The following is a 7,959-nucleotide window of genomic DNA, read 5'->3' on the forward strand; positions in this document are numbered from 1 at the left end:
ATATTTACTCTGGGACTATCTCCAGTACTGATATCTGAGAGGGGGGATGACCATGATTGAAGTTACATATGAGAATACAGAAAGCTGAAATTTGCTCTCATCAATAGCAGAGATGGGTGTCTGTGAGGAAACACTTCATTTTCCTCATCTGGCAAAGAAATTTATTCCTATGTTGCATAATGTATATATGATTTATGTACACAAAAGGCTCATATGTAGGCATTTGAATTAGTTTTACTGATACTAACTATTATTAGCTTCAGTTGTGAAAACACAGTATTTTTGTTTCTATTTCAGTTGCAGCGAAAAAGGAGGGGGAGAAGAAAGGTAAATCAATGTTTTCCCTTGACTGACTTTCAGGTTGTGACTGCTGTGAGAAATGTTTCCTTTGTTCAGTGATACAATTGCAATGACATACACCACCTCATGTGCTACCATCAGTCGACTTTATCCACTCCTACTGTGATAACAGAGTTGTCATTTCCAGTATTGCAACTCCCTGTTAAAACAGGCCAACACAGCCTGGTATCAAACAGTTCATCATTCTGACTGGGAGGAAAATGAGAGGCCTTTGTTATCACATCAGGATTTGTCAAAGAGAACAAAACTTACAGTGCACCATGCATGCTGACCTGGCTGTTTGTTCTTCGCAGACATTGCTTTTCTCGGCCCATTTAATTTCCTCTTTTCAGATATGTATGGAGCTTGCATGTAACCTTTGCTGAAGCTGTTCTTTGATATTTTAACAGATTAGTGGAAAAATTTGCCCTACATCAGAGCCTAAAACATTACTTTTTTATGCTTAAAGATAAATACAATATATTTATCAGACTCTAAATATCTATTTATAGTGTTGTCTTTAAGATTTACCGAGTTTAAACTTTTTTTTGTTAATTTTCCGATTTTATTCAAACAGCAAAAATGATTAAATATTAGCACTAAGGTGATATTTTTCTTTAGGCTATTCAACTTTCTTGATTATGTGGTTTATAAATCATATCTTGCTCACTAAACTGGGCAGTGGGAACATTTCCAGAACATTTCCATAGATTTCATAAGATTATTTGAGATTTAGATTTGATTTAGTAAGAAAAACAATTGTTCTTTATTACTGATATTTACTGATGTGTTTTTTGGGGGGATAGTGGGGGATGGATGTCTTTTGCCATTTCAAAAACATTTGGAAATTCTGTGATTCACATAAGCGAATAATGGAGCCAACTTTTACTGTCTATACATGAAGACATCTTCAATCCTGCTAATTTATTATTTTTTCTGTTATCCCTGTACACAGCTGTTAACTGAACTGGAAAAAAAAATTACATTCTCAAATGTTTTATCAGCTCATGAGTGAAATCCTGGCTGTGTTGATGTTAGTGGCAAAAGTCCCATTCATCCACTGAAGCCAAAATTTCACCTCATGTCTTTAACAGAATAATAAAATTCATTTTGGTTATCGAAAATGACCATGCTTAATAGGTATCAAGCTGGATATTTTGTCCAAAGATTAATTTGCAATAACTGAGGCATGAAAGATAGCACATGAAGGAGGGAGAATCAGAAAATTGGCAGCTACGCTTACCACCATTGGTTTCAGACATCAAAATGCATGCTGTGTTCAAAAACATGGACTGTTATATCCTTAATGGAAAAAAAAGAGTGAGGTAATTGTTAAGGGTGCTACTTCTGTCACTCTTGCCACAGATTATGGGTCCATTCATTTACAGAAAAACATCAAGGGAATTTGCTTTAAATACCTACTGCTTGCTCTTGGTTCGTTTTTCACCAGTTAGGATTTTTTTCTCCTTAGCCATATTCTTTCCCAGCAAAACTGATTGAAAAATGCATTTTTAATGAACATTCTTTGAAGTTAGATCAATTTTTCCATTTCACTTTCAGGTTTATATATTTTCTGCTTTAAAAAAAATTGCTTTGATTTCTTAGTTGAAAGGATTCTACCAACATATATATGTAGGATACTTTCAAGCCCCTGGCTCAGGACAGATTATATGTCATCCTGGTGGTTACCACCAACCTACTTCACAGAAACATGGAGGTGTGAAATGAAAGTCAGCTTTAGCCATTTTTATGATGTCATCATTCTATTTATTTTTGGACTAAACCAGCTTCCTCTGGTTTTCTGAGATTATAACCAACATTGTCAGTAAGGAAGGTAGTGATTCTAGTGGGAAAAAAAAGCTAGTCCAATGAAATTTTCCAGTTACTAAGGAAAACTGGTTCAGCATTGTTCCTCTCTTCACATGTTCCTCTGATATTCTCTTAGATATTCCCTAAACTTAATAACTGGAGAGAATTAATAAGGCTTCTGCCAAAAAACAATCATGTCATGCTTTAGCTTTCTCATCTAGCTTCCTCCTCTCTGCAGGCCCAATATGGAAAATATTGCATGTTACTAGCTAACTCCTAATATGATCAGGTTTTATTTATTTCTGCTTGTTCTGTTATCACAAGAAATTGCTCCAGGCTTGATGTGTATTCCTCTGACTGGCAATAAAAAAGGGTAGTGTTTGCTGGTTTTGCTTAAGGATACAGTATTTTTTGCACAACTGCAAAAATAATAGAAGTAGCTGGCAGTGCTCTAAATTGACTGGCTCATTATCCAAAATATATTGTGGTAGTAGCATGCACAGTTCAAATAGCACTTTACCATTTCTCATGTGAATCATGCAGCACATAGACACTCTACTCTACATGAAGCTTTCTCCAATTATTCTGTCTTATTCAAACACACATTCCTCATCTGGAAAAACAAGAATAATGAGCAATACAGAGTTACAAGCCATCATAAAAAGAGAAGAGAAGAAGATGGAATGATGCTTTCAATTGATGGTACATTCTGTGCATAGCATAAATCAAACATGAAGGAGTTTGAAAGAGACAGAAAAGAACAAAATTCGGATAGAGAAACCTTATGTATTTCCTTGACTTCTCCAAATATGAGTGGTATTAAAAGGAACCTTAAGGCACAATTTATGCATGAAATTTAGGCGTTCACTATTTCTATTTGAAAGGTTAACTCTCTCAGACTTTGTGATCAAAGTCCTAGAAAATAGTCAGCTTTAGCTTCCAGCATCATGTTATGCCTTCTCTCAACACGTGTGGGATAGAGGAGCTGTCAGAGAAATGTGTAAGTGTTGTCAGATCTGAAAGGGCAAGAGGTAATAACCCTTTGCATAAAGAAGGTACTTCCTAAATTTCCCAAGAGCAAATCTGGCTGCCAGTACACAAAAATTTTTAGTTCTTGCCCGTAATTCAAAACACTGTGAGTAAGGACTCAAGTGAATTAAAATAGACCCAGGTATTGGTGAAATAACATTAAATCTCATGATCTTCACAGCAGCTCCAGAAAACAGTAAACAGAGCTGTAACACTCTGTAGTATTTCAGGATTTTTTCAGGTTTAATTGCCTTTCTTAAAGGAAAGAAATATTAATAATTATTTTTATTTATATAAACAAAACTGGTATTTTTATATTTCAAAAATATTTCATAATTACAGAGAGTTCCAAAAATACTTTGTTTGGAATGGAACCAGATTAGAGAAAATTTCAAGTTTTCCTGGTTCTGTATAAAATGGAATTTCTCATTTCAGTTCGTAGCTCGCATACCCTATTTATTTCTGACTAAAGAGGATGTGGATTGAGTTGGGAATGTCAAGCAAGCAACCTTCACAAGCTTAGTAATTTCTTTCTCCAGGTCAGTGTCAGGAATTCTTGTTTTGAAGATTCTTTATGTCTGTGGTTCTAGGAACTCAAACAGGATTTAACCACTGCATAATCCCTATGAGTTGTTCTTTCGCATGAGTACATTTAACACTCCCACTGTTTAAAGTGAATCATGAACCTGAGTTGCCAGGAAGTTGGTTTAATAGTTTTCAGAAACAAACAAGCAAAAAACCCAACACACATTCATGTGACAAGTTTCATCAAAATAAATTGACAGGAGAGTGTACAGGATCACATTTAGAGACCTTTTTGCAATAAATACAAGCGAGTGTAAAAAAAAAATGCATATAATCTGAGTGCAGCTGATATCAAACAAAAGGAGAAAATGGGCAAGACATGTTCATTCAAACTCCAAAGTATATATTTTTGTCAATCCAATAAAGTACAACTTCTTTCAAGTACTCCTGGTAATGGTACCATATCCATGGCTTAGAAACTGCTGCCCTGCATACAGAGTGTGGTATAAACTGGCCAAGCACAGCAGCATCCCTTTTCGATATATACAAAAATCAACATGCTTTCCAAACTGAAGTAAAAAAGGGCTGTAGTGCATTTCAGAACTATTTGGCTTTGGAGTTGACCAGAAAAATTGGAAGTCAACAATCTTATTCATAAAGCAAATGGTAGCATGGGATTTTGGCTCAGCTGCAGAGGCCACTGGTGCAACATGAATCACAGTTTCATTATGCAGTTTTCTAACATGCATCAAAGGACAAGAAAGTGGATTACCTGATTCCATAACCTCTAAGTGTATTACACAGCCCCCTAAAAGAATTTTTAGTCCTAATCAGAGGGGTAAAAAAACCAAAACCAAACCAAAACCAAAACCAAAACAAACCAAACCAACCAAATAAACAAAAAACCCCCACAACAATATAAATATTTTTAAAACCATCTATTTTAAGAAAAGAGTGTCAAAAATTCTGTATTACATATGAGAAAATAACAAAAACACCCACATGCTATTATGCTGTTGAAACTAGTAGTGCTATTTTGACTAGCTGAGGGGAGACATCTCTCTTATGAGGTAACAATCGTTGAATTAGCCACAAGATGGAGCCCAAAGGATCTTCCAGATGGTAGTTAACATTGCCTGCCTGCATCAGATCGAGAACTAAATAATATGGTTTTACTGAAGAACACTTCATAGGAATTTTAATCTATAGACAATGTAGTTTGTCTAAAAATATTTTTAATTTAATAGATGACTATCCATGCACCAGTGAACTTTGACTTCTCATGCTGAAGTAATAAACCCCCAGCATTTTCAAGGAATATTGATGACCAGAGAATTTACATGAAATATGGAAAAGGATCTGAAAAGTCTGCATGAGTTAGCTGAAATTCGCTTGACCGCTGTTTACCTTGTCTCAGCTATCTTGAGGGTTTAAATAATTTATGTCCATTTTACAGGGTTATGCGAGACTTAATGATCTGTATAACATTTGTTAAGTGATGAACAGACCTTGAGGAACTAGACTCATGTACTTTCCATGTTGCAGATATTTCAGTTAGGATAATAAGACTTGGCCAAAAAACACTCTCCAAATTGCCCGCTCAATATAAGTAGAAAGCAGGCAGAGGTATGAGTGTTGTAAACTCAAGGCTTTTCACCAAATTAATAAATTTTAAGAATTTTTTAGATGCTCAGACTAATTTAATCATTAAGAAACATTAACTCATACAAACATAGATGTCAAAAGTTAGTCATCTACATTGAAGCTATTCACCCCAGTCTCAGTTTAGAACTAATGGACAGAAATTAGCATCTGCAGAGAGTGTTTCATCTGTTTTGTATATCTGTCAGAATTCAATTACTTGACCCCCAGAGATACTTACATTTCTCACTTGACTATAACAGGGAATACAGTTTACATTTAGTAACAAGAAAAGAAAACGAACGTCAGTGAACATCAGGATAGCTTGTTGTTAATTATTTTAACTTTTCCTCTCTTTTAAGAATTTGACATTGAAAGAAAAGTGAGAAGGAGCAAACAATTTGTAGATCTTAATAGCTGATTGAATGTCCACTTTCATTTACTTACATGGAGGGATTAATGCAAATATTTAACATAGAAATTTTAACATTAAGTTTCAAGCTCCATGTTTACCTACCTAGCACCTTGTTTTCAGTGTACTCATAGTTAAGGCATGTAAAACTAATGATGCTAACTTACATCCATTTTTTTAAAAGATGACCACAATTTTATTCTCAATAGGATTTAACCTAAGCCTTAACGTTGACTACAACTTTGTTATCCATTCTAGGTAAAATTGAGATCACACTGTTTTATGTCTTATGTAACAACAAACTTGTGAAACAATTCATATTGATAGATCTGGCATAGTATTTCAATTGCAGTTATGATTACAAGTTGTGTTAATCATTCTTACATGCCTTAAAGTACAACAGTAATTTATTCAGCCCCTACTATCAAAAACTGAAGCCAGTTAAACTACTTATTTAATGATTATGGAACAACTGTGATTTCTAAAGAAAGAATGCTCTGCGTAATTGTTGGCCTGTGTTGTTATGTTAGGTATAACACATGTATATTGGCATCATATCAGCAACACTCACACCTGTCATTCAGCATAATATGCTTGAACACCTGGATAGTCATACAACACATGGTTAATTGGCTAAAAAATTCCCCATGTGATCAAGTATTACTTTATTGTTCTGCACAAAGATGTCTGCAAATGAACACTCAGGGGTATACTACTCATGCAATTCCAGAATGCGTGGTTCTTCTAGCGCTAATCTACATTTCTTTTTTTATCTATGCAGAGATCATTTTCAGAATGTGCCCTTACAAAGTTGTAGTTAAAGAAAAAACAGTGAACAGCAGCATTTCATGAGGAACAAAGATGGTTCAGGATGTTATACCTGTAGAAGTCAGTCAGCCCTCTGCTTTAATCACCATGTTAATTTCGGTAGCACACTAGGAAGGGTCCATCTTCGCAAAAGATAATTGTTTTTTATTGTTCACCATTCTTATTGTCAACTAATCTTTCCTCTGAAATTCTTTTTTTTCTAGATTTTCATGGTCATCTTATTCTTATCTAATTTACAATTATTTCACATTTATTTAATAATGTATGTAAATGTATTTCCAGGCATTATTATGCTTTTACAAATCCAGTAATAGATAAGAAGGAGCTCAACAAAGAAGTTCATATTCAAAGTATTTGCATGGAATCTGGACACACTACTGATTTCACTCAGTTACTCTTTGTGAGTCAATAATTTCTGTTGCAATAAAGCATGGCCTAAGCTCGGCTATGTTTTGTCTCAGTTATATATAAATGGAAAACTGATATTTCTAAAAGTGAAAGCTTATTAAAGATACTCTCCCTCATCTGTATGTTCCCATCCCACAATTTCAGGGAAGAGCACATGAAAACGTCAGAAGCTGAGGATGATATTGAGAGGAAGCTCTTCAGGTCTTTCACCACACGTACCTAAAGATGAAATGCATTAATGCAGCAGATGTACCTCATCCACATTTGACTGAAATTTTATTCTTTCCAGCTCCGTCGATAGAAGATTTGTCTTGCTGGGATTTTAAGACTTATAGTACTTTAAATATATAAGCTTTCAGTGCTACCATGCAAGATTGCTGTTTCAACAAAACTTACATTTCCCAGTGCATTTCTATTGTTTAAGTGACAAGCTGGGAAACAGAGAAAGATTGGGATCATTACTGATGATCCCTGAAGGTATGCATCTCAGATTGAACTTGAAGTAACTCCTCTCATTAAAAAGCATTTAAAAATGTTGGAAATGTCTGTACTTCTTTACTACTTTCCATCATGCTCAAGTTTCTCCCCTCCTCTGTCTGGACTACTTTTTGGTTTTCCCTGTTATATAAAGTTCCCTTGAACTGCCAGTTAAAAATAAGTCTTAAAAAACAAGTTGCTCTAGACAACAACAGCAAAATTCCCCAAAACCAAGTGTCAGCTCATTTTTCCCTATGCAGCCCTAAGGCATAAAGCAAACCAAACAGCAAGGACACAAACATGCTAACTGTATGAAAACTAGATAGACATCTTGGGCCAGGCTGCTCTGGTACTGGAAATAACTGTGAGAAAGAACTGTGAGAGCAGCCTGACAGCTTTTTTTAGAGGAAAGAGGGAATATGAAGATCAGTCTGTTGAAGTGAATACCCTACAGGCTCTAATACCAGTGATTAACTATTAATGATAAGAAT

The 7,959-nt window shown here is 35.0% G+C and overlaps 1 long non-coding RNA gene across 1 annotated transcript; it reads left to right on the top strand.

Annotated features, from left to right (window-relative positions):
* The first annotated feature begins 339 nt into the window (after positions 1 to 339).
* LOC116784523 lies at positions 340 to 7,533 on the top strand. Its single transcript, XR_004356109.1, has 2 exons — positions 340 to 372; positions 7,136 to 7,533. It is a non-coding gene; the product is annotated as an uncharacterized LOC116784523 (long non-coding RNA).
* The last annotated feature ends 426 nt before the right edge of the window (positions 7,534 to 7,959 follow it).

This window comes from Chiroxiphia lanceolata, chromosome 3, assembly GCF_009829145.1.
Source record: "Chiroxiphia lanceolata isolate bChiLan1 chromosome 3, bChiLan1.pri, whole genome shotgun sequence".
NCBI lineage: Eukaryota > Metazoa > Chordata > Aves > Passeriformes > Pipridae > Chiroxiphia > Chiroxiphia lanceolata.